Source organism: Sebastes umbrosus, chromosome 2 (genome assembly GCF_015220745.1).
Source record: "Sebastes umbrosus isolate fSebUmb1 chromosome 2, fSebUmb1.pri, whole genome shotgun sequence".
Taxonomy (NCBI): Eukaryota; Metazoa; Chordata; class Actinopteri; order Perciformes; family Sebastidae; genus Sebastes; species Sebastes umbrosus.
In genome coordinates this window covers 13,197,900-13,225,834 of record NC_051270.1, presented here as the reverse complement: position 1 = coordinate 13,225,834, position 27,935 = coordinate 13,197,900, and positions in this window count along the sequence as shown.

Sequence of the window (27,935 nt, the reverse complement as noted above, 5' to 3'; positions counted from 1 at the left end):
TTCATCCCACAATCCATCATGCCAGAAGTCTATTAGTACAGTGTGTTGATAAGAGAAATAGGTCACAATATTATGACAAAACACTTGCTATAGCTTTGTTCAAAATATGAAATGCTGCACCTGATTTGAGGATCCTCTCAAGACAAGGATTATATTTTGAGTGAGACTTTATCTGTCTGTGCAGTCATTCAAATAGTCAGTCTATCCGTTTCACAGATCTCTGCATAGTTATGCCAATAAGGATATTAAGGAAATGCAAATGTACCAGCATGCTTCCTTACCTGAGGCAATGCAGCCTGCTAAGTTTCAACAGAGCAACCAAAGCGGAACTGCTCACTCTCCCTCGTGTACAACTGCAGCCCAGGGCAGCCAAAGGAATGTAGCCATGAACCAAACAATAAACCAAAATATGGTCACAATAACACCCATCCACCACCACCACTACCACCACCACCACCAATGCATGTTGCTCAGCAGTTGCCACAGAATTAGCTTAGCATCACTTCTATCTGGTTAAAAAGAAGAAAAAAAAAACAGTCCCTTAACAGCTATGTGTGCTGGCTAATTATTCCCAGTGTTATAAATAAAAGATCAATATTCCCTTCGAAAAACATTACTCGTGTTTTCCAGGGGAAAAAATCACCATATTGGAACACACAGCCTTTGCCAATGGATTTTTTTTTTTTACCTCCCATTTCATTTATGCTTTACTTCTCTATATTGCAGAAGTGTGAGTCTTCTCTACCAAGTAATTCAGCTTCATCAGCTTCCCCAGTGACAACCCACAAGTCATTAGGTGGAACCCACTAGGGTTCAAGAATGTGTGTACAAAATTTAATTTCAATCCATCCGATGGTTATCGAGATATGTGGTGGACCGACCGCCAGACGGACCGCCAGACATTGCTATTCAAAGAGCCTTGCCGCTAACATGGCTGGAAAACCCTCCAACCTTTGGCATAATGCCTCCCAAGGCAGAACACAGACATCTTATGCATTCAATATGCATTATACATTTACATGGGGTGGGGAGGCTCAGTAAATCCACCACTGTGTGGGGCCTTTAAGCTATCCTGAGAACAGCAGAGAGGTCACATGTCCCTATCGCTGCATGGAGCCAAATGTTTTTACCATATTTGCATAACCTCCTTATTTGCCATTGGAAACTATATCAAAGGTTTCTAAGAACATTTTGCTTCAACATCTCTGTGACTATGAGAGTGAGAGAGGGGGGGAGAGAAAGGCTGACTAAAGGAAAAGGGATAGTGTTTTACTCCAGACCTCTTTTTTGGCCTTCATAGCGTATAAGTATAAGTATTCTTTTTAAAAAATTCTAACTGAAATATATAATTGGCGGATCAGTTACACTGATTCAACATACACAACTATTTAAGATCTGAAAAATCATACACTAAAATATCAAAAGGAATGTTAAAGTAGTTTGTGTTTACTTGATTATTGACACTCCAGCATTATGGGATCAGATTTAAAAACATTTCATGATCCTTAATTGATAGCATGCCTTTTCATTGCTGACCACTCAGTGGTTGTGCCGTCGCCGTGTACTACACAAGTAAGTACATAGTGTGCACAGTGTACTACATGGATGCGTACTAAGAGAAGTATCCAATTTGAGACACAGCGGCAGTTAAAGAAAGATAAAAATGGAGGACAATATGCCTGCACTGCTGATGCATTAGTATGCTGTATTATGTGGTGTTAACAGAGTAATTGAATTTCAAATTTTATTTTTTATATCCGGCATCACCAAGTATTTTATTATTTTCCTTTTAGTATTTTAAAACTATTTTCAAATATTTTATTAATCTGTTTAATATTAAAAATAAACATTTGAATTTCCAGCTTTTAAAAAATCCCTTGCTACATTGTGAAGGTGCTGCTGGAAACCATGAGGTCCTGTGAGACAAAACATTTGAATTACAGAGTACAATTGATCAATAGTATGTTTAATTCTTTGATTATTTTCAGATTGAAAACTAAAAAAAAATAGGTTGTAAGCCCCGATCCACCACTGTCATCACACCACCACACAATTTCCCTTTCAAACGACCCCCTAGAAGTATAAATATCCCAACAACATAAATCCAGCTACCATGTGGTCAAGGTTGTCTTCTCTTGTTACAGTACTGAAGGTCTCTTCAGTACTGTACAGTACAGTGCAGTAGATCTTCTACACAAACGTCTTACCAACAAAATAGTCCTGCCCTCCAGAGTCATCACAGGTTAATACACTGGATGGGACTCCATTGATCTTGAATTCTGTGAGGTCTGTCACACACCATCTGGAAACCACTGTAGGATTCCTCCCAGAGGCCTTTGCAGCAGGCAAAGCTTGCAGATACTCAGACATTTATTTTTTCTTTGTCAGTCAATAGTATCCTACTCTTCTCTTCTTCTCCAAAATGATTTTGACACCGCTGGCCTTTGGAATTCAAAATACAAATGTTTCTCCACTTGTCTATGCTATTCTATAGCTATTCTCAATGTTCAATCTTCCCTCTATAGATTGTCAAGCAGGGTCTGAGGGACACATCTGAGCAACGTATGGGCTTGTTGGCCCAGAAGAACATGGCCTTCAATTAGCATACAAATTCCATTATAAAAGCTAGTAAATAATATAGAACAATGAATGCCTCAATATAAACCATTAAATGAGAGTGACCACTCAACTAAACATCCAGTACCAATCCTGTAAAGAAAGCTGTTATTTCCATTCTTTAACCAACAGTCTCCTGCCATCAATGAATGTAGTTTGCATCTGGCCAGAATTAAAGAGTTGCCTGAGCCTTCATTTCAGACAAAAGTACAAAAAAGCAAGCTTCTAACTTTATGCCAGTGGCCATCGAGTTTGCTGGCTGAAACTTGTCACTGACAGATTTGATAATTTCTTGGAATTAGCCTCATGAATCAGCTGAGGCAAATTATGCATGTCTATCTCTATCTGTCATAATTGACTTTTTCATGATTCTGGCTGACTTACTATGTGATCATCTGAATCTTGCAACAAGGCAAGTTTTTCTTAAACAAAATGTTTTACTTTTACATGAGAAAAGGTTGTCAAGAATGAAAAACAAATGTCTTTTGCCAATAGAGGGTCTGAGGTCTACCCACCGCAATCTCACAAACTCCTGTGGGAAAGACTAGTGTAGTGTAGTCTGTTGCAAATTTGTAGCAGAGCAGTGTCACATTGTGTTAATAATTACTAAAGCAAGCACAATAAAAGTAATATTGTGACAGTTATCACCTTGGTGAGATTAACAAAATTTGGGCACACACAGGCAAAAACATGTGTCTGCATGCTACCAACAGCAGAGTTAACAGTGACAAGGACTGCAGTGAGTAGGGATTGGATTGGACATCCCAAATTGAAATTAAATGGGAACATCTGCAAAAGAGGATTTAAATAAATCAAATTGAAATGTTAAAAAGCAAGAATAATACAATAGTTGACTGACTGATATTCACACGTGCACTTTTTCATCTTTCAAATTCAATAAATCACAATCCTCATCAGTGTTACCAATATTCATTGTTAAAGTCTTTTTTATGAACCTGCCGTCAGTATTTAGAGAATTACACATATTCAGAAGCCATCCTATTATATAGTGCACACTCTGGTAAACTGTATATTTAGATGTATGAAAGTAAGCTCTATAAACTGTCAACACATGCATTTTGTTGAAAAAGTGGAATAATTTAGATTTTTGATTGAATTCAGCAGCAACACAAGAAAGGGCTTTAATATGCTGTTTGCATATTATAATACTATTGAGCAGTGCTGTCAAGGCCTCCTCTCTCAGTAGAGCCTCTCATAATGAATTGCTGGAGGAGTTCTTGCTCCCGCATGAACAAAAGAGTGTGTTTCAAATATCAGACGCTATTTAAAGCTTTTGCAATCCAGCAAGAAGTCCAAGCTCTCCATTCAGACCGCCGTCACTTAATCTTGAATCTACTGTAATATGTCACTTGAAATTTCCCTTTTCCATGTCCATCAAGACCTTTGCTGAGCACTCACTATTCACACAATCAATCTCATCACTGCACACAAATGTACTGAAGGCATCTGCAGACGAAATGAAGAGGTGTTTTCGGGTGAAAATAAAAAAGCTGACTTCTAGCTTTTTTGATTTGCTTTTTACCTTCCTTGGGATTATTGTAAGGAGCAGACACTCAACAGCTGAAAGAGTTATAATGCAGCGTACACAGAGCACACCAGTGAAAAGACGCACACACACTCTTGTATGTCAATACAGATGCGTACATCAGGACAGTTTCCAGAAACACTCCTTCTTTCAGGTAACACATTTTATATGTAAATGTTTTTGATGACATCATTCATCCACTATGCCTTTTGAGCATGGGTTAGAGCTATTTTTCACTTGAAAATGTTGCAAACAGTGGAGCAGAGAATAAGCAAAAATGTGCAATGTTGCCCTATGTCTGAAACAACAGCCTCTGGCTCTTTGTGCCAAAAAAACAAACAAACAACCATAAATTGAAAGGTTAGCCAAGGCCAAACAAACACATAAACCAAATATGTGTTAATGTGTTTGCCTAGACCCCATGCCTCGCAAAATACATTTCCACATTGCAGCTACCCCGCAGCTGACACGCCTGGCATCAGAGCCATGTTTTAAAACCAACACAGTTTTGCCGCCTGTCCTCACAAACCGTTATTTACAAGTCCCAAATGAGCCCAGAAGATTAAACATTGGGAGTCTTTTGTCTACTAGGCTACAAACAGAACTGTTATCGAAGGAGAGGTTGAACAATCCCAATGAAAGGTCTCTGAATAATTGCACCGTGTTCTGCATGTCTTGATCTCGGTACATGCTCGTGTTCCCACTGCTCCGTTTCCATGTGCTTGAGAACACGGCAAGCCTCAGATCTTGTAAAAATTGGCGACTAACAAAGATCTTGAAGATCAAGAGCTGCGGATTTATTTTTGACGACACCATTCAGTGATATGCAAATATGATTCCCTGCTTGGCGCAGATTTTTTTTTCTAGTGTGCTCATCAGAATGGAATGAATTGTATGCATGGTGAAATGTGTGCGCAGTGTTGCAACCGAGGAAACATGATTTATGTTATTCAGGGCTGAGAATGCCAGATTGGACTGGAAGGACCCTGCCATTGTAGAATCCAGGGTATTGTTGTTATAAAAAAACAATACTGTACATATATCTTTCAATATACACTACTAACGCTAATAATATAAAAGTAATTCAGTTGAATAAATATTACATATTACCTGCAGCATCGTATCTTTGAAGCACTGTCTACTGTACAGAGGTTCTCAGAGCAGGATGTCCAATCTACATAGCCACTTATAGCAAATTTAAGGGTCATTAATTGGCTCAAAATTTCACAAGCATGTGTTGGGTTACAAAATGGTAATCAAAGCAACACTATAGAACTTTTAAATACATTAATTCTCATAAAAAAACAATAAGATAGATTTCTAAGCAATGTGTACCACACCCACACAAACTTGCATTTTGGTAGCTACAGCCAATTTTTCTAAAGGGTTCAGGTATGAACATTTTCATTTGTGCAGGGTTCCCTAGCAACATCGTGTGAACTTTCGTATTATTACCGTTTGTAGCCGTGATTCAATATCCTAACGTTAGGAGAGGGACATACTGCTCAAAGTAAACTAACATTAGAGTTAATTCATTTTATTTAGCAGAACTATAGTGCTAAGTTACACAAACTACCTCTTAATCTAGATTTTTGGTCAGAAATGCTGGCTGTTAGCAACTACATTTTAGCACTCAACCAGTGGGCTACCTCCGGGTCTGAAAAGTGAAGCCATTGCAGAAGTGTCTTAAACTTGCATTCTTTCCGATTACCAAAAGGGGGCGACTCCTCTGGTTGCAAAAATAAGTCTGATTGTATATAAGTCTATGAGAAAATGAGCCTACTTCTCACTTGATTTATTACCTCAGTAAACATTGTAAAGATGAGTTTATGGTCTCAATTGCTAGTTTCAAGTCTTCTTCAATACAGCATGATGTTCATTTAGTAAATTATGGTCCCATTTAGAGCAAAATAGACCATAAAACAGGGTTTCTTTAGGGCGTGGCTATCTTGTGATTGACAGGCTGCCACCACGGTGTTGTCCAGTCTGGAAGTTGTCATTGTGTTGGGAAACTTTCACATTTTCCCAGTGTGTTTTCAGTTCATGAAAGTTAACATTTCGGTTGCCTAAAAACATCTTATTCAGTGTCTGGATTTACCTAGCTCCACCCTCTTGTGTCACCTCTGGTTGCAAAGAACCAAGATGACGACGGCCAAAAATCAAGATGGTGACCGCCAAATTGGCAAACTTAAGGCTTCAAAACCACATGGGTAACACCACGGTGACTACGTCCACTTCTTAAATACAATCTATGCATTGAACTGCTGTGGGTTCACATATATTCAGTCACGGTAATCAGATCAGCCCGATACACAACATTACAACGAAGACACCTCACTGGAAGATGTTTCTCTTCCTCTCCATCCTGGCCTTGTGTCAAAATCTGTTCTCCATTCAAATAATGTTTCCCCCCAGTTAGTTTACTGTAGTACCTTCGCGGTTCACATATCAGCAGAATTAAATATGCCAGCGTCCTGCAACTATCACTTGTAGCAGCAGCGGCTGCTGTTGCTGCTGCTCAGCAAAAGTTGCGTCTCATTTTATGTGGCGGTCAGGTAAATACTTTTTTAATCTCTTCCAAAATTCACATGTTTTTTTTATATTTACAGTCTTGGTTATAACAAAAGTTTTAAAAACTATTTTACACATTACATTATATAACGATCAGCTGTGAATGAGGTGGCCTGCACATTGATGTTAGCACTGATGTCCCCACTCACTCCAATAACACCTAAATTTGTTTTAGTAATGTGACCGAATCTTCAGAATGGCTTGACGATGGAATTTCATAAAGCACTCACACTAAGCCCTCGATGATGCTGCTGTACAGGTTCGATTTAATACTGTGTGAATATACTCCATACAATCAAATCCATGCACCATAATTGCTGCATATTTGCTGAAAATATGTCTCCTTATTACGATTATCAGCAATGAATATATCTGCTTTGTGATTTGGGGTTTTGGGTTATTTGCTCCCAGGTAAAGCAGAGCAATTGCTGTCCTCCCAGGCTTAATCCTTTGATCCAGGGAGAGCGAGTTGGTGGGATGTCAATGGGATGAACAGAGCTGTGACAGGTGAGAGAGGAAAAAGCGAGGCGTTCTGTCAATCACGTTAGTTGGAGAAAACTGCAAGCTTTGCTTCTTAATGAATGAGCCAATGTCCCCTTTAAGTGGACGAGCATGTGAACCACACTTGAACATTGTTTAGTTGAATGAAGAAGAGTGGTACAGAGACAAGGAGAAAGAGACGAGGAGGGACAGGGAGAATCCATCCTACCTTTTAACGATGGAGCTGCTGGTGAGCTTTGGTGCAGATCTACGGTAAGGAAGAGAAGGAGAGCCACACTGAACGACTAAACAGCCTCTAAATGTGCTCTAAATGTGCAAACTACGAACTATAATTACTGCCTTGTGGTTGAATGTCTCCGCCAACCAGTCAAGTCACAGTTTACATCCATGTCTGTCAAAAATGTCATCACTATATCATTCAGACATTCGTGTGAAATTGTCATAATTAGCATATGAATTCTTGAAGTAAAAATATGTTTTGTGAGGGCTCAGCTACCTTTGACCACCAAATTCTAGTCAGTCCGTCCTTCAGTCCAAGTGGACGTTTGTGCCAAATGTGAAGAAATTCCCTACAGGTATTCCTGACTTTCACGAGAATGGGACACGTACGGACAGACAACCGGAAAAAATAATGCCTCCAGCCATGGCTGTCGCCGGCATCAAAATGTACAGGGTGAAGAACATGGAGACAACGGGCAACTTCATACAGAAGCTAATTGGACAGAATATGAAACCCTGGTCTCTCGGGAAGGTGTATAAATAGCTAGACATTACACAGACATTCTGCGTGTCATGAGGACATGCAACAAAACTATGGTAATGTCCGCATTTAGGCTTAGGCAACAAAACCACTTAGATAAGTTTAGGAAAAATGTTGGGCTTAAAATAAGTATGTGAACTAAGTAAAATACTGCCTGAAACAACATAACAGAAATACTGAAAACACGTCACAAATGTCACTAACGTGACTTACAAAACACGGGTCTCAAACACTGGTCTCCTGGTTGAAAGTCCTGTGTTTGTTGGACCCATCCACCTCCCCTCCCGCCTGCCCGCCATAAGCAGTCTTTCTCGCTTTTTTATTCTACGTCACTAGCTCTGAGCTTAGCATATTTACACAGATGCATTTACATTGCATCAGTACATCAGTACAGACTACATGGCGTACATATGACACGCCAAAAGCAAGAAAGGCGTTCGTATTACACACTAAATGCCATGTGCATAATCGTGTCATTCACATTCCTTTTTGGTCAAACGGGCTGGAATATGATACCAGCCTAGTACATGTATTTATGATAATTTGAATTGAAACTCCCAGTCATTTTGTACCCCATGCTGAAAAAGGTTCCCACTACGGTATTCATTGATTCATATCTAATCTCCTTTCTCCTCGCCTTGGGTTGATATATCTTTAATGGTTGACGATTGATGCAAAGTCGTTGACTCTTTTGCAAGGTTCATTGCAGATCAGTTCATCCTGCTCTGTCAGGGGCTTGACCACAGTATCATTAATAATATAAGAGGAAGACAATACACCTTGGCTCCCAATGCACAATTCCAGATTATTGGATTGCCTTGTGGGACAGGGAAATACTGGACTATCCAGGGCGCAAACTATTCTAGTCTTCATGACTGTTATACTCCTAGTGAGAGAAGTATTTTAGCTCTCATGCAGTTTTAGAACTATGTTTTTATTATGAAACATAGCCTCAGGGTGGAAGGCTGAGGCATGCAAATTGCTTGGAGTTTGTGTTATTAATGCACAGGTTTATCTGAGTGGTAGAAAGGTCTCTAACTAACAAAATACACCATCTGCTGTAAAATTACTCTTGCTTTTGGGTAGTGAGTTGACTAACAATGGCTAATCTGTGTTGTACTGTAGCAATGGGTATCAATGTACAATAGAGATGTGATATTCAGTTTCTCTTTGTGCTTAAACATCTGTCAGTCAGTGAATCTCTTTGTTAGTTTTGATTTAAATGAAAATTTGCTCACGTTAAGCGATAAAGTTTGTTCTTTATGTACTAGAAGATCAATTTGAAACAAAACAAGGTATTTAACAAGGAGTGAGTAGCTTTCCAGTGCCTGAAGCAGCAGCATCACTGTAGCAGTGACACAGTGTGGTTCTTATATTATTCAATCACTGCGGGACGATGCGCTGCATAATGTATACGCTAAAGTATGAGGATGCGGCATACTACACAGCTGGCGAACCACATCTTAAGGCACCGACTTTCTTCCTGGCTAATGCTGTCGTGCGATTGGTAGAATTTGTTGGGGCAAAATAAAGAAACAACAGAAGTCAATATGTGTCAAATAAAATCAATTGTCTCATTAGGGATACAACAAGGAACATTTTTCAGACAAATGGAATGTGATAGCCTGCAATTCACTACACCCTTTGCCTTTTGGATTTTGTTAGTGCTGTAATCACACCAAGATTGAGTAATTGTTTAATTAAAATGAACAAAGGGAGAAGAAACCAAATCTTTAGAAGAGACATTTGGGCAGATTTATACTTTCAAATACATCATTTTATTTGGATAATCCTCTCCTTACCATATTGTTTTTCAACTGTAAAGTTCAACATGATGCTGACTGTATTTGACACTAGTGCTGACCGATAAATCATATTTACAACTTCATCGCGATATGAACATCCACGATAAACACATCACAAAAGACACCATGATTAAGAAAAAATAATTTTATTTTGGGATGTTACTAAAACCCGGCATTAAACGGGCCATGGGGTTAAAGACGGTAACGTTAGTATTTAGTATCACGCTGCATCCTCTCCCCTGCTCTGTGTCGGGTCTGTGGAGCTCTCCACACACACGCAGCAAAGTCAGTTAACAGCTGATCAGAGAGGCCGAGGTGGAGACAGAGAAGAGAACCAAGTGATGTCAAGTTGACGACAACTATATTGTAAATAAGTACAAAAAAACCTTTGCAAGTATATAAAGCCAATATTTTATCAATACACCTGTTCAACAAGCATAAATATGATGTAAACATGTAGAAAAGCGATATTTCAATCTGCTCTGTCCACAGTCTCTCATCCACCGCTGCTATGTTCACATAAGCATATCGCGCAAGCTCGGCAACTAACAGCGAATTGTAAACGAGTGTAAGATATTTTTTTGAGTACTGAATAACTTTAGTTCCCTCTTGTAAGCCATGTTCCAGTGTTTGTGTCCGGGGAGTTTATTGTGAAGGATGAAGCGGTGATGCGATGTTTTTGACAAGGTTGAAGGCCTCTTGCTGCGGAGCCTCCGTGTTTTTATTATTAAGTGTAGCTTTATTCAGGAAAATTATTTATTTCATTAACATGTTAAATAGTTTCCAGTGAGATATTAATGAGTTTACATGGTGACTTTGCTGTTGTAAACATTGTTGTTGCTGCTCTAGAAACATTTAGGCTGGTTATATCTAAAATATTCAGTTCCAATCCGGTTCTGAATTTAAAGACAACCGGGTTGACATAAGTATAGCTAATATGCACACTTAAATATTTGTTTATTTATCGCAACAAACTGAACAATGATATCGCACATGCATGCCTATTTGACACCATAGACTTCAATATCATACAGTAAATTCAAGACAATGTCAATATACATTTTGGGTTTCAATTTACTAGACATTTGAGCCTAGCGCACCAGATTACAATTAAAAATCCATACAAATGATTTGCATAATAATAATGGTTCATACAGCATTGCACCTCATGACCATTGTCACACTTCAGATGACCACTGAGTGCACCTGTGGACTTGAGCACATGCAACGTTTCCTGTGGTGATCCATCATGGCTCCAACCTCCACAGAGGAACCGTACTGAACCTAGTCTCACTCGGAGATAATGAAGAGAGGTCACGGCCTGATGGATCAGTCTGGCCTCACTCTCTCACCTTTCCCCTCTAGCTGGAAAAGTCACTTCCTGTGGTGGGTTTACATCACTCCCTCGCCACCGATTCTTCACGGAAGAGCAGTGATACAGCCCCCTTTGATTTTACAACAGAAACATTTCCCTTCTCTCCAGAATGAGTGGTTTTGTTTATTTGCCCTCAAAGTAAATGTTATACAAGAATATACTAAGCAGGCAAGGTTTAGTACGCTCCGAATTCAAAACACATTGGACTGTATATCAGTCAAGACATTTCATATTAAACACGATTTGTCATGGGGCCAAGGGAAAATAAAGGTCGGACAGAATAATAAACAAATACCGCATGAATAGGGTATGGCGGTTTGGGCCATAAGCTCGAGACACGTCACATTTTCAATCTCTACCAGTGGGAGGACAAATCGCCTGAGAGGAGGGATTAGGGTTGTGAATCACTGATGGAATAAAAGCCTCTTGTTGTTGCTTTGTAATTGTCTCTGCCATATTTACATGTTAAAAAATGGAAATCTTTTGTTAGGTGTTGGCATGAAAATCGTTCTCCTGTGAGTCAGCAGCGATGTTAAATATTCATGACTTCATGTGGAAAGCGGCATTTAGGTCCAGGATGCCAATGAGAAGTAAGCAAAGGCGCGGATTAGCAGAGGTGACAGGGTTGATGAATACAAACATTTAGGAGATTATGTTTTTGATTGGAATAATGCTTTGCAGGCAGATTTATTCGGAGCATTGGGGGAATGATTAGATTTCCATCCCCCCCATCATCCATATGGAATTTTGACATGCCGTGTGCACCGCCTCCCCCGAGGTGGGGTGGCATTCATTTTCCAACTGTGGAGGGGGAATTGATCCACAAGGTGACACCCAGTATAAGAACTGTCAATAGAAGGTCAGGAGCTCTCCACCGCCAAGCATACAAAGTGTGTACTAAGCCTCCTGTGCAGCCATGCAGCGTCGATCAATGTTATATGAGAAGGTTGTAAACATCCAACTGAATCACCCCGCAGCTTTGCATTGGATTGCAATAGACGCCGAGCCGCATGGGTTTTTGGATGAAAGGGAAGCGGTTCCAAGAGTGAATTTAAAATTTTTGACACCCTTACAAAACAACACTCAGAAGCGCCGGTGGTTTGATAACGTCCCCCCCCCCCCCTTCCAAAAAAAAAATCAAATCAAATCAAAAATACAGTGGTATTCAGTGATTTCTAAATAAATGTGATCACTTTCATGTGACAGACAAAACATCTTCAAGCAACATTCAATTTCTGTTTGATGTTTCCTTGTCAGTGAGATAATAAAAGAAACACACAGACACACAAGTACAGACACACAGACGCACAGGCGGACTCAGAATTTCTGTTCTTAATGTTTGACTTTGATCTGCTTTATTTGATGTGCACCACTGAAAGAATGAGTTCCACTTTTTATTTGTTCTCTTTGGCCTGCTTCCTGCTTCGACATCAAATAAGCAGTGTCCTCTTGTACAAGGGATTGAAAGGTATCCTGAGGTCTGAATCAGAGAAAATATCTGGCTCCCTTAAGTTGATAACATGCAGTCAATAGTTTGACTGTTACTTTATTCTAACCAAGCAAGGCCAGTTGCCGTTTTTTAGTATTTCATACTTGTATTAAATGCAATGAAAAATCAAGACTAAGGCCCCCGATCACATGCTGACGCGTCGCTAGAAATGCGTCGCACGCAAAACTGCTGTTGGACTATGTGTATCTTGTCGTGATAGTTTCATGTAGGTTACTGTTTTTGAGAGGGAGAGAAAGAAAGAGAGAGACCACATCTTCCGTCATGTTCGATCGCCTGGTCAAACAATACAGGAAAAGTGATGAGAACACCAAAGTCAGTATAGGCTTCAACCTCTGGGAACCACGGATGACAATATGCCTACGTACATATAAAAGTTGTGAGATATTTGAACCAAATTCAAATTCGATTTTTGTCAAAGCCTGTTTAAAACAATTGTTTTGGCCAGCATGAAAACAGCATGCTTATGATTACGACTCATGAGAGCTGCAGGTTTTGAATGCAAACAAAATCACTAATGTTATACGCCATCTTTGTTAAAATGAACAGGTACAGTAGTGAATGGACAATATATTTCAGCTCAAAGCCAGTCTGTTTGCTAGCAATGTCACATGGGAACACAAAGACGGGTAGTTTAGCCTTTTGTCTTAACAGCCTACACGTTGTGCATTGTGGGCAAATAGTCTAATTATTTCTATTACTACTAAATCCTAGTTTTAATGCCCGTATACAGTGATATTATGCTTTTTTTTTTTTTCCCCACTGGGTCTGCTCATCTATCCAGGGCTTATGTTGCTTGACTGGGAGAGGATTAGTGAGCTAATGTTAGCAGCAGACATCTAACAGTTAAAATGTTGTACTTGGCTACACTGGTGCTGCTGCATGAACGTCCAATTATCTTGAATTTTGTAACCGGTGGGTTAGACAGCCTAGACACACATTCAATTAAACTGATGTGTGTGTGCAGAGGTATAGTTTATACCTGCAAGGGAAGCTCTGTCACTTCACATCACCGCTGCTACTGCTGTCATGCTGCATTCCCTGGTCAAGTGCTATGTGAATTGTGTATAGTTCTAAATGTATTGCTCTATTTTTTGTTAATTTAAATGATGAAGTTAACGCTGCTACTGTTTCCACCCGGACGATAATAGAGCTACACCTAAAGGTCGTTTACCAGCGGAAGAGAGCAGTCTATGCTCGCGACACAGCACAGTTTGAGCTCATGTTTGAGCTGAGCTCGTCGCTGGGTTCAGCACACATCACAGCGTGCATCACCCGAAGTGGGGCTTTGCTAGACGTAGCAAAAAGCCATCGTGTCATGACGTAAGCCATTGGAAATAACGGGTTTCAGAGCGCAGGGGTGCCCTTGTCGTATTGTGTCTGGAAGGGCCTTCAGTGAGTGAGACCCACAGATCCCCCGCTTTGGTTTTGGAATCCTCCTTATTTCTAAGGTCTCATAGTTGCCAAGTACCCCGACAGGAGATCGCAATAGGTGATCCAGTGCCTAGTTGGAGCATAAGCCTGCAAAACCATTTTGTATATTAAATAAGAATCAACTGTGACTATGTGGTGTAAATGTTTCTTTGGTTAGAAGTGATGATTTGCTAGTTTTGCATTCTACAGGAGGTCTACCACTGCTGCTTGAGTTTGTCTCATAACTGCCTTGCCTTAATTAGGTCAATCGCTCTGCCTCACATGCGTGGCTGATAGGTGACTTGCCTTATAGTCAGATTCTAATTAAGTTCTAGCCAGGTTATTTTTGTTTGGGTTCCCCTTGCTGATTGAGAAAGCTCTCAATTGTATATAGAGCTGGGCAATATGACGATATACATGGTCAAATCAATATATAAAAGCCTATTGTACGTATTTTTCTATAGCGATATAGGCTAGGCCTGTATTTATTTCTTTTTTCTATATCATTTCACTCAAAACTGTTAAGTTAATTTTGCACTCAAGTTCTTAAAATGAGAAAATACTATTAAGCTTTACCATTTGGTTATTTCATATAGATTATTTATTTAAAAAAACAATAACAGTGACTGTTCAGCTTACTTTGAACAGAAGTCCATGGTATAGAATGGCAGCCAGGAAAACATCCGAGGCACTCTGATTGTGAATTCAAAATCCTTTAAGACATGGATAACACCCACCAACGTCTTTTGACTCAACAAGTCTTCATCAGATTGTGTCTTCTTCTAGATTATTTATTTACTGAATAACCAGAAAACATGCCATATCGCGATATGTACTGTATCAAGATATGCAATTACCTATATCGCGATTGAAGATTTTGGCCATAATACCCAGCCCTAATTGTACACTGTTTTCCTGTATGTGTTTAGGTATGGGAAACAGGATTAATGTAATGGACTATCACTGTTAAGCATCTTAACAAATCTGCTAATGTCCGGTTTGTTCTTTTTCTCCTCCAGAACACAACTCATTTTGCTGTCTCAACAAATAGAGATAAATACAAAAAGCTGTTCCCTCCTGTACCACTGGACCATTTAGCTTAACATTTTGTCAGAACGTATGGGACTCTGAAATAAAATAAAATGGAAATAATAATGTTACTTTTAATATTCATATGAAAATAAATTAAATAAACAAACAGTGAGTTAAAAAGATCCAATTCCAGTGGATTATTCACAGCCAAGTCCACCACCAAAAGTCAGCTTATCATGACAAGAAAGGGAACAAATAAACTCATGAATAAATGCAAATGGGTATATGCACATACATAAGCCGGGCCATGCTAGTCTGATGACAAGAGGTGGTTGGATACAGAGCTTTGCCCCATTGCTGATGCGCTGTTGAGCAGGGCACCCCTGCTGGCCCTCAAAAAGACTCTACTACAACCCCAGGACCCCGTTTGCAATCTAAATGCACTTAAGGCACAGTTCCATGTTCTTTCCTCTGTTTGCATTGCGCTGGTAAAGGCGCCTCTGTATTCTGACAGTAGCCGGGCGCTGTGTTGAACTGTACACCGTGTCTTTCAGACTGACAGGCTTGTTTGTATGCAGAACACACACAGCCATCACCTGGGGAGCAGCTGGGCCTCAGAGCAGAATAGGAAAGTTCAAACTCGCTCAACTACACCTAGATGAACAAAGAGCGCTATATAGGGATAAACACAAATGTCCATGCACATGTATTGAAAATACTAAGAGTGGTAACAGCATGCAGAGTAATGGACATCAATGGCCAGTCTTCTCCAACTGTTCAAGAGCCATTAGAGAAGGAGATCTATATTAAGAAAACAGAGGCGGGAGCCTTTTAAAACACAGCAGGGGTAATGGCATTAAAACGACAAGATTGATGTGTGAGGAAGGACTGACACGCATGAAGGACACGGGAGCTCGGCCTCGTCCTCAAAGACAACAAGGACTGTCATAGCAGTGAAAACTAACAGAATTATTTGGGAAAGTGGCTGCTAGGCTCTCAGCCAGCACTCCAACCACAGAATGAGAAAGAGAAAGGTGGTGTCTGCTGCTGCTTACAACACTGTTATAACATCACTGCCTCCACTTTTTCCGAAAAGGCCACTGGCCCAGAGAGGCGTGGGTACCACCAAGGGAAGAGACATCACGTTTAGAGGGCACCGCACTCTTGGTGCCTTCTGAAGAGGTGGCCTTTTATTTTGTCATAGAGGGTGTGACATCCCCACAAACACTGCCTGCCGTGAGAACTGAATCAGGCTGGTCTTATACAATGTTCGTAGCTATACTTGGACTGTAATTCATGTATATCCCACAAAATCAATTTGTGTGTAATTACAGCGAATGCCGCATAGGTGAAAAGACCTGCGTTCATATTCCATGTGAAACCAAAAGTCAATGTTGATTTATTTGTCACGTAACTTGCATACTTTAGTAAAGCCACTTCCAGAGTTATTTTAAATCAAACCACGATATTTTCCTTAACCTAACTAAGTAGTTTTGTTTTCTAAATCTAAGGAAGTTGTTTCCTGTGAAGACGGAAGTTTATTTTGAAAAGGCTGTATGCATGTAACGAGCATAAATTGACACGTGTTGCTGGACATTCATAGGAAAACAAACGAAAAAGGGGGAATAACTTTTTCTTAAGATAAAATACAAACAACACCAAAATCCAAGATACTCAATTGCGAATATTATATGTCTAGGGCTTTTATTGTGAAAGGTAAGAACGGAAAGAGTGGTTCTGGCATGTGCTGTCTTTGTCAAGGTTGAAAGGGGTGATAAAGTTTGCTGTCTTGGTTCGGACTATGGAAAATACTCATGACAAAAACAGTTTGAAAAGTTGTATTGGCAAATTAACTGAACAAAAAAAAACAACATAAAATGCCCCCGGCATGGAAAAGCCTTAATGAATTAATGTAAATGTATCCATCCATTTTCAGCTACTTATCAAGGTCCTGGTTGCGTTACAGCTGGCGAAAAAAAGTAGCCCAAATATGTTTCTAGCTCCTGCTATGGTATCACGCAGCAGTACATTCTGGGGTTGCCCCACTGTCTTACACAATTGTGTGACGAGAATACAGGATGATTCCTGTCCAAGAGGCCCCAAACCACCTCCTTTCAATGCAAAGTAGCAACAATTTACTATTGAGCTCCTCAACCTGTGTGCTCAGACACACAGCAGAGGAATCTCATTTTAACAACTTATAACTATGACTGGAGGTGAGAGTTGAAACACCAATCCTCCTGTCAATTTCACACTCCTCTTACGCTCAATTATGAACACAGTGAACGAGACCTTGACATACTCAAACTCCTTCACTTCAGGCAGCGACTCATACCGAACCAGAAGGGGTCAATCTGCCGTTTTCAAGAGTGCTATGGGAACTGAACCAATTTGAAATATTATTTTATGTGGTGATTATCAACTTTTATCAGTTTCCATTTGGATACAGCAGCTACAAGTAATGATTGCACTGCTGCCACATCAATTGTTTCCCTAAGTTAAGACATGGACTTGTAAGAAACCCTATTAGAAACCCAGTTAAGCAAATAAATCATGTTTCTTTAACATGCAAATGATTATTCATAAACAGTATTGTTTCCTTGCATTACCATCCAGGTGTTGTATGTGCAAAATTCAAAATGTACATAAAACAGATGAATAGAAATGTACATAATATCAAAAATGTTATTTTGATATCTTATTACAACATTCAAATATCAGTCTTTTCTCTCCTCGTTTCATCTAAAGAGAGAGCAAGAAGTCACTTGGAACACATTAGATTACAAGCAATTATGCATACACTTAAACAGCATGATCAAAGTAATTAAATTTGTTTTGCATTCAGACAGCGACGTAGGAATCATTTTGTAGTATTTGTATAGGTCCCTGGAGGGGATTGTATGTGCCAGGACTCTTTATTGTCATTACTATCACAATATTTCTAGACTCGAGGAGATCCTTTGCTCTTTTTTAGATGGCTCACCTAATCAGATTACTTAGGCACTGTTTGCCCTGTGAACAGGTTTGATACAGTGCAAATGATTTTAATTTCAAGAGGCCAGCCTGCGAGACAGCTCAAGCCTTGCCTTGCTGATTGGTGAAGTGCTCTTTAATTGGTTTAAACTTTGCTCTCGCTGCTCAGGGATCTACACGCTTAATTTCAGCAAAAGGTCAATATCAATAAATCTGATGCTAGAGAAGGGAGGAAGGCGGAGGGTGCATGGAAATAAAATGCTCCACACTCTTCTGGTTCGAACTGACCACTGGGAGGGGGAAGCGAGCTGACCCTGGTAACACGGCGAACCAACAGGGTGCTAAGAGAAGATTACAATTTGAAGCTCCGTCGGCCCACCCTCTTGTCAGGTGTTTATTGCCCATGACCTCAGCGAGATGAGGTCAGATTTTCATATTATAGCAAACCAACTCCTTTGGCACAATTGGTCGCAGTATATTCAACAACAGAATAATGAAATGGCCCGACAGGAAGAGGAGGGGCCGTATCAGCAAGCGAGGAGAGACGCGCCGGGATAGGTAGTGAGTCTTAAGGGGCGAAGTAGAAGAGACTGCGCAAGATTGTTTGCAGTGTAGAGCAGATGCAGAAAGAAGGAGAGTGATATGAAAGAAAATCTACTCTGTAGGGGCCTTTCTTGTTGCATCAGCTCCCTTCCTGTGTGAGCGTTACAAGGCCGTACAGAGGCAGGCATGAGAGGCTGCCGTGCTTTGGGCCCTCAGGGGGGGGGTATCCACACTCCATACTTGCCCCTCAGGATTTCACTCACCCAAATGGGGAGATGAACAGTCCCACTGATTACATGTCTAATACTTTCTACGGCTCATCACTCTCTGATGCCCAAGTGGAGCGCTCGCTCAACACATAGGCACACACTCACACACAAAAACACACAGACAAAACTAAGTCATAATCATCCAACATCCAGGCTCAGAACTACCCTATCCATCAAGAGATTATGTCACCTGTCAATCAGAGTGATGGTAAAGTATTTTAGTTGACACACACACACACACACACTCTGAGAAGGCTGTTTTCATACTGTATAGCATTCGTATATGAAAAGTGATACACTGTAATTTGTGTATATGCCACAAAATCAATTTGCATGTAATCCACGAAGTTGTGGACCAGGAAGTATAAAGGGCAACAAATGCTGTGTAGGGAGGAGGTCGGGGTGTATGGAAGGGTCAAAGAACATCAGACTTTCGGCCAGTAGACCGGTATTTGTACCCTGTGTGAAACCAGAAGTAAACGTTGATTTATTTGTCACGTCACTTCTGGTGTTACTTTAACCCAAACCACAATCTTTTCCTAAACCTAACTAAGTAGTTTTGTTGCTTAAACCTAACCAAATTGATCTTTTCCTAAACCTAACTAAGTAGTTCTTTTGCCTAAAACTAACTAAGTAGTTTTTTTTCCTAAACTTAACCAAGTTGATCTTTTCATAAACCTCACTAAGTAGTTGTATTGCCTGAATTTATCCTAGTTGATTTTTTCCTAAACAAAACTAAGTCGTTTTGTTTCCTAAACTTAAGTAGTTTTGTTGCCTTAACCTAACCAAGTTGATATTTTCCTATACCTAACTAAGTAGTTTAGTTACCCAAACCTAACTAAGTAGTTCTGTTGCCTAAACCTAACTAAGTTGTTTTGTTTCCTAAAACTAACCAAGTTGATCTTTTCCTAAACCTAAGTAGTTCTCTGTTGCCTTAACCTAACCAAGTCGATCTTTTCCCAAACCTAACCAAGTCGATCTTCTCCTAAACCTAACTACGTAAATAGTTTTGTTACCTAAACCGAACCAAGTTTATCTTTTCCTAAACCTAACTAAGTAGTTTTGCTGCCTAAACCTAGCCAAATTGATGTTTTCCTAAGCCTAACTAAGTAGTTTTGTTGCCTAACCTTAACGAAGATGTTTCCTGTGAAGACGTAAGTGTATTTTGAAAAGACTGTATGTATGTAACGACCACACATCGATACTTGCGTCATGTGTTGCTAGACATTCTTAAGAAAAATGCACGAAAAAATGAGGAATAACTTCTCGTAATATATCATACAATCCGTCGTAACAGAATAAATTGCACTGAGCCAGGACTGTCGAGGTAAGATTCAAATCTATTCCTATAGCTCACCCTGTGCTTTTCCTAATCTGTCAGATGATTTGTCTAGGTGGTGGTGGTGGTGGTCATGGCTTCAGAAAAGCAATGTGCACTCCCGCACAAAGGAGCCGAAATTGGGTAATTATTCCGTCTGGTCACCATGCATCACTGCCCACATGAACTCAGAGAAAGGCAACACCAGCCAGAGGGGAAGTACAAGGAGAGGAAAATAAAAACAAAATGAATGCCAGAACTAAACAACATCAGGACACAGAGTTTGGGTTTTCTGTACTACATTGTACTGCTAGCATACTAAACAATAATCTTGTCAAACCTCAATATATATTTGGTCTATATTGTCAACATGCAGTAAAATATTGTTCCATGGCTCATTCAAGTACCTTGAGTAACGTCATCCCTCGTTTCAACTTTATGAACATTGCACATTGATTTGGAAATAGGCACCATACCTAATACTAATACCCCTACTCTTCATTGCATTATATACTGCTTCATTATATATCAATGTCAATAAATCTGTGTGCTTTTTTATATTAACGGCTGCTGAGAGACTGTTGGGATCAGCCTGCAAAATTAAAGGGATCCTAGGGATATGTCAGAGAGAATAATAGTGTACTGTGCATCAGTTCCTAACATTAAAAAGTCATAGTCACAACTAGGCATAGTCTACATTGTCATCATTCTTTGTCTGGGACAAAATGAAATGTGAAACTCTCCAATGGAAGAGTGCAAATGTGATAATTCAATCCTGATGTCATAATCACAGATGAATTTCCAGTACAAGGTGCTAAAGAGTTGCTTTGTGTCTGTATGTGTGTGGCCAGCTCTGTGAATTGTGTATGAGAAAAAAATGTAATTGTTAGTTTCTCAGCATTGAAACATAAATGTATGCTGTAATACTACAATCAGTAAAAAACAAACAAAAAAAAAACACTTTCTTTTCAACATGTGTGATACCAGAGATTCTATTAACATCTCTGTACAAGCTCATTCGTCTGCAGTCCATGACAATGTACCGGAGTGAATTTGAGGTATAATATGTAATAAACTAGGCAAATGGTGCAAATGTAGTTTCTTAAAACGCCTTCAGTGCAGATCAGTTCACTGTTAAAGCTCGAACTTAACAAGCAATGCCTATTTGGTTATCTGGAAGGTGAAAATTGACTGAGAATAATGAGACAGTTACAACAAAGATAGATGTAGATGAATAAAACCTACAGCCAAACCTTCATTATACAAAAGCGTACTGCACAACAATGCTAGTGTAGATGGTACTATACCTGTGAGCATAAAGTTATCCAATAGTTTCATGTCTGTTCAAAGTTTAGATATAGAAAGTGTAAGCATCACGGAAAATGAATAAAAAATGCTGTAGATATGGTTCAACAATAAAAAGTTCAATTTGAATAGATTTTTTTGTGTCAATGTTGAAAACTCTCCACCATTAAATGGTGTCTAGTCAGTTATCTGCTAGTTGGGAGGGGCTATATAGTTCATAATTCATATACATGGACTCTCACTCACACTGGAAACCAGTGGAACAAGAAGTTTCCATTAAACTATTTTAATTCCCTAATCATGTTGCACAGCATTCATCTCTGTCGTCATGTCAGGGGTTTCTAATTTCTGGAATGTGGGTATAAGCACAATCATTAATGCAGTCTTGGGAAAAGCTACAGTAACTTGTGTCTATTATTACTCTGTGTTTTTTATATTTTTGTTTTCCTATGCGAGTTACACTTATCAGTCACTGAAATAGCAGCTGACAGCAGCAGAGAAACAGACAGTTTTAAAGACTGACAGCAAAGAGATGATTGGCTAACAGGCTAAATCTGATTCGTTGAACTAAACAAGACTCGGTCAAAACCGAGTAAATGGCTGGACCGTGTATGGTCAGTCTGTGAATTTGTGGCTAAATTGTTACACAAATAGTCAGTGGTCATATCTATAATGTTAAATCAAGATCCACCAGGTCCGGCAAAATGTACTTCTGAAAACATTTTAATCAAGAAATAGGCTATGCCACAGCTGAATTTTGTTTAATTTTAGAACTAGATTGTATAGTTTGACACCTTGGTCCAAGTTTCGTGAGGCGGATGCGTCGCTCTGAACGGGCTCATTTGCATAAAGGACTGTTCCCCGCCTTTTCATTTTGAAAGAGCAACGGCCAATGAGGAAACTCCAACCCTCGGCCGACCGATCATGTAACTTCATCACTCACTCAGTCACTCAGTGACAGACTTTTGTGTTTGTAGGACTGGCCCTCTGCGGTCCAGCCAAAAATTGTCAATGCCGTCAGCTGATTGAGTTGGATGCACTAAAGTGAAAATAATTCTAAATAAATTAAGATAGTCTTCCTGATTGAGCTGATACCTCTATAACCTTGCACCTTATCTGTGCACAACCATGCAAATTCTGTAAAAAAAAAAATATCTGGCCCCTTTTATGATTGCATTATGTAGGAAAATTGAGTCCTTATAATGATCCTGTTTACATGACAGACAATGTTGGATAAAAGCTAATTGTCCTGGCTGGCTTTGTGATGATCTTAAGACACTATAAGCCATACAATTGCACTGTAACCTAAAAGCTTGCATCTGTGGAAAGGTTTTACGTCTGGTCAATTGCATGCCTCAAAGTGGACACTGTAGATGGAAAGAATGCATCATGATAGCATGAAGGATTTTATCAGCTTCACTGGAAGGACCCTACTCAATATACAAGGAGTTGTGGATGACATTATTGGTAATCAATCGCTCAATTATCTAACCCAGACTCTGCCTTAATCACACTGAAAGCTGCATTTTGATAGGCCTTTACTCTAAGTGTGTACTAGATGGGGGAAAAAAAAACTGTCTGCCAGAAAACCAAAACTGCACAACTTGATTTGCATTAAGCACCACAGCTGCACCACTCCACCAACCCAGCGAAGTGGATTCATTTGGAGTCAGGAGAGATAACCGAAAGAGACCTGAGCACAAAAAAATGGACTTGCCCAACAAAATGTCATAGCCCATGTGCTCTGCCAGCTTTGCGGTGATGATCGCGTCACATGCAGAGCTCAAGCAATGAGTACAGCTGTGTTACATGTTTTCTACAGCTGACTGGACCTGGCCTTTAAACCATCTGCAGTGGCTCTTGCGAGCTAATGACTGTAGGAGAAACGATCACCCAGAGCGCTTCCCTCTTGGTACCTTGCTTGATGAGCGCTTCATGAAGGCATGAAGGAGACCGGGGATTGGGGTTTGTTGAAACCTCGCCCTTCCTCATACATCACCATAATGGAACACAGGATGGGTCCAAGGTGCACAGATTTCAGCTGTCAGGAAGAGGGATTTAGCATCGTCTCAAGCAGCGATGATAATCCATGCTCACCTATCCCTAAATCAGGAGATGAGAATCTGTAATGACAGGCCCCAATAAACTTGAACCTCGGTAGCTGGGGGGCTAATAGCATTTCATGTCCAATTAGGTTAGTTGACGCTGGTGCATCTCCCTGACATAGCCTCTTCTCTGTGATAGGCAAGACTCTGACGGAGAGGGTGGAGGGATACCTCTGACTTGGTTGACAGACTGGGTCAAAATCAGCTCTCCAGTGGGTTAAGTAATTCTGACACTGTGTCTGCCTTCCCGCGCAACTGAGCCGAGCCACAATATACAGTGCACGGAATCATAAAAAATTGAAAGTGATATTTCACTTTTGAAACAAAATAGCAGAGGCATCGTTTTCACCACTGGAGTCCATCTTAACGCTTAAATGCCGAGGTGCATTTCAGACCAGGCTGAGAGAAGTCAGTAGGGGTGATGCCTCTGAAAATGCTTTGATAAAATGGGAGAGTTGACCGGCGAGGCGTGTGATGCAAATTAAATTCCTCTAACAGAGAATCTGATTGAAGTCAGAGAGGAACTGACCAAGCTGAACACAGACCTCACAAGCTCATCATCCCAGCCTGTGGCTCCTTGGCGTGTAGCAAGATCTACCCCCTGTAGCCGAGCAAACACAGATGTGGCTGCCTCATTTAAATACCTTGCTCAGGGGGCCGCAATCTCGTCCATGTTTCCCCAGCTGGCAGCCAAAATCTCCTGTGAAAGGGAAATTTCAGTCTTTAGAGAAATTGCCTGTTGTTTCCAGTCACTGATTTGCATGGTTTCAGTGTACACAAATATGCTTGAATGAGTGTGAAGCCAGTCTTGATTTGTTTTTAGAGGGAAAGTTGGGGAAGCAGTATACATCAGGCTCAGCTCAGCTTTGTTCAGAGAGAGAGAGAGAGAGAGAGAGCGGTGATCATCAAACTAACATAGCTGAGCTATAGCGGTATGGTTGCCCTGTTCTCTATAAAACAAACCTGAGTAAAAACAGTAGGGAATAAAAATAAAAATCAGTGTGCCTCTGCCAGATGGAGCCCTGTTTGGTAGATAATGCCCATCGCCAAGCCCCTGAGGTACATTAGCAATGCTTATTTAAACAGCTGGGCTGAATATTGCCCTTTTAAATGGAATGAAATGGTCCCATTAGCGGGCCATGCACTCTACTCCTTCCACTTATTGTTTCCTACTGCTGTAAAACTCCCTCAACATTGAAGGAAAGTTGATTAACAGTAAGTGAAGCCGAATGGGTGGCAAGGTGGCAGCAGAACAAAGCAGTGCTGCTGGAAGCTGGATCAAAAAGACAAAACATACTGTATAGGCATACACATAACATTTAACTTCAACTCTGTTAGACACATCTGCTCCTCAAAGGCACACACGTTTAGCCTTGTTGACAATATTCTCTATTTTTTCTTCTACTCCACCACATTCATAGGGAAGTACTGTGATGCTCACACTGCTATACTTATTTCACACCAATGGATAGTGGATTCAAATGCATGCATACATGCATACATATAGAGAACAGAGGCCCTGATGACACTTCTGTGCTAGCCACTGTTCCACAAGCTTTTGTGACACATTGTGATCTGTTATTGAGGGGTTCTTTCTGAAAAAGTTCAACTTTCTTTCTGGTGTTTACTATCCATCTGAGTGTCTACTACACAAGCTGCATTACATGTTGAAGTCTTCATGATTTTAAGAAAGGCAAACAACAATTAATTTGTTTCTAGTTGAGGCCTTTACACAGTGGGGGCATGATGAATAAATGACACAAAAAATGTGGAATACTTGCCTGCGAATATTTCGCATCAAAACTATTCATACCGGCAGCAATGCAAATATGCAACTGTTGTAACACTTTTTCAGTTAAAGGTTTGATTAAATTTGCACAGGCAGACCACCAAGTACCGGGATCCTATTGACCCAGAGCAGCGTCTGGCATCTGTCTGAGGTAAATTGTTGTAAAGCCTAAACTACTGTAAGCTATTTTAGTTTCCTTATAGCGAAATGCTATGAGTGAATTTGCATTGGGTTGTGTAGGCTGCACTCCCTTTAAAAGCAACGCACTGAAATCAACATGTGTTCCGTGTTTAAATCCATTAAATGTCATTCTATCATGACCAGGTACTGTCTATTTCACTGGCAGCAAGAAGTTCCCTGCTGCTACTGGTAAGACGAAAAGTACACTGACTAACTGAGTGGAGCTACAGGCAGAGACGGGGTCTTTCTAGACTATGGTTTTGTCGTCTTGATGTCGTGTCTTCGGGCACTGAAGAAAAATGGATGCAGAGCTGCGTTCTGACATCTGGCAAAAGATTTGAGCTCATTCTCATTGGCTGACAAAGTTTATACTGCGTAAATTGAGTGCAGTGCACCACAGTGGGCAAAAGTTTAGCCTACTGTATAGAGTCAGTTGGAGCCCACAAAACTACAAACCCAAATATGTTTGGAAAAGCACAACTTAACCTAATTTTACTTTAATATGAAACAAAAACCTGTAAATTGACATACCAATATACTTTTTATATGAATATTATGCAGGGGTTGGAGTATGTGTCTTGGTGAAGCATGAATGGTTTGACAGCAGCATCTCTCCTAGACATTGGCTGTCAGTCTGTCAGGTGAACTATGCTTTCTCAGGTCTGATTAGGTTGACAGTTCTCTCTGTACCGAATGGTCATTTCCTGGAACAATTGCATGGCTTCCTGCAGTGAACACTCTCATACCTTCCCTGCCTGTACTTTAAATGAGTGTAGTGTTACTGGACAGGAAATGTAGCCGGGGGGCACTGTGGATTATATATGTCAAGTTGGAGCCAATATTTCTTCCTTGCAATTACACGTCAGGTATGAGGTGTACGTGTGAAAGAATTCAAGTGAGCAAATTAAAAACGCTCAAAATTGAACTCAATTGCACTACAGCATATCAGGTATGCAGACGTGCGCATGTGTGATGTAGTGCAAAGTTTGACGGGGAGCCTCTATACAGTACAGCACGTATGTGTGCATGTGAGAGAGACATAGGGAGAAAGGTTAGAAAGAGACAGACAGGCGGGTGGCAGACTTTCATTTTTCTTCCATTTGAGACCAGACTATTACAACCCTGATTGTCGAGTGTTAACAAAGCAGACTGGTTTTGCTTTTCCCTCTGAGCTCTCAAAACAACATGAGAAGGAACAAAAGACCAAGGGACAGCTGCAGTCCTTTCAATTCTACTATTTCCAGATGGATACATCAGACAGACAATATACAGAAAAATAGATGCAGGGATGGAGAGTCCGAGTATCCAAAATAGAGGAAGCTATCATAGCTTATTAGCAGTGTTGCACCATTCACTTTTATTTATGAATATAAACGTCTTTTGAATAAACTGTGTGAACTTAATGTTCCGTTAGCGACCAAACTAAGCTAACCATCTTTAGTTTCCTGCTTCAATAACTTTATTGAAAAAAAAATGTGTTTTATGGTGAACAAAATGCATCTACAGAACAGTAGATAGAAAATAGAGAGAAGCTCCAGGAGCTATTTTGACTGACCAACTAGAGAGTTGACTGTTAGCTCGCCTGCTACAGCAGTTCACCAACTAGCCCTGTGAATAGTCACTATGCTACTTAAACCTGCAGGAGGCAGAATGTTTTTGGCATCATTGGGCAAAAATTCCATAATAACCATTCAGGATATTTGTAATTCAAGTGTTCTGAGAGAAAACTAGACTTCTGCACCTCCTCATGGCTCTCTTTTCAGGCTTTAGAAAATCTAGTCAGTGACGGGAGACATTGGCCAATCACAGGTCATTTCAGAGAGAGCGTTCCTATTGGCTGTGCTACGGCTGGTGGGCGGTGCTTGGTATTTCCTCAACTGTTCCCAACATGGCTGCCGGGTCCCAAACTTTCTCATTTTACAGCTAAACAGTACACTACAAGATGTTTCTGAAAACATTTTATGCAAGAAATTACATTAAGAGAATATTACAGTAACAGAATATTGATTCATATTTGATCAGCACTACCTAGTGTGACTGTTTGATCAGAGTCTGTGAGTGATTGACAGTTGCTCATAGATGGCAGGCTCCAGCTCGCCTCTGATTGGTTGTTTTTCTCCGGTGTGTGAAATCTTCCAGATGCCATTAGGAGCACCGGAGGACACAGAGGCACATCATTTTTTTTCAGATTACCTGTCTCATGCACTACATTCAGGATAAAGTGAGATATAGTTTTTTTTATCATATTTTCTCTATTTCTACCCACTGCAGCTTTAAGTTGCGTTCCAAATCGCATACCTTTTCTTTTTACTTTCAGTACATACTGA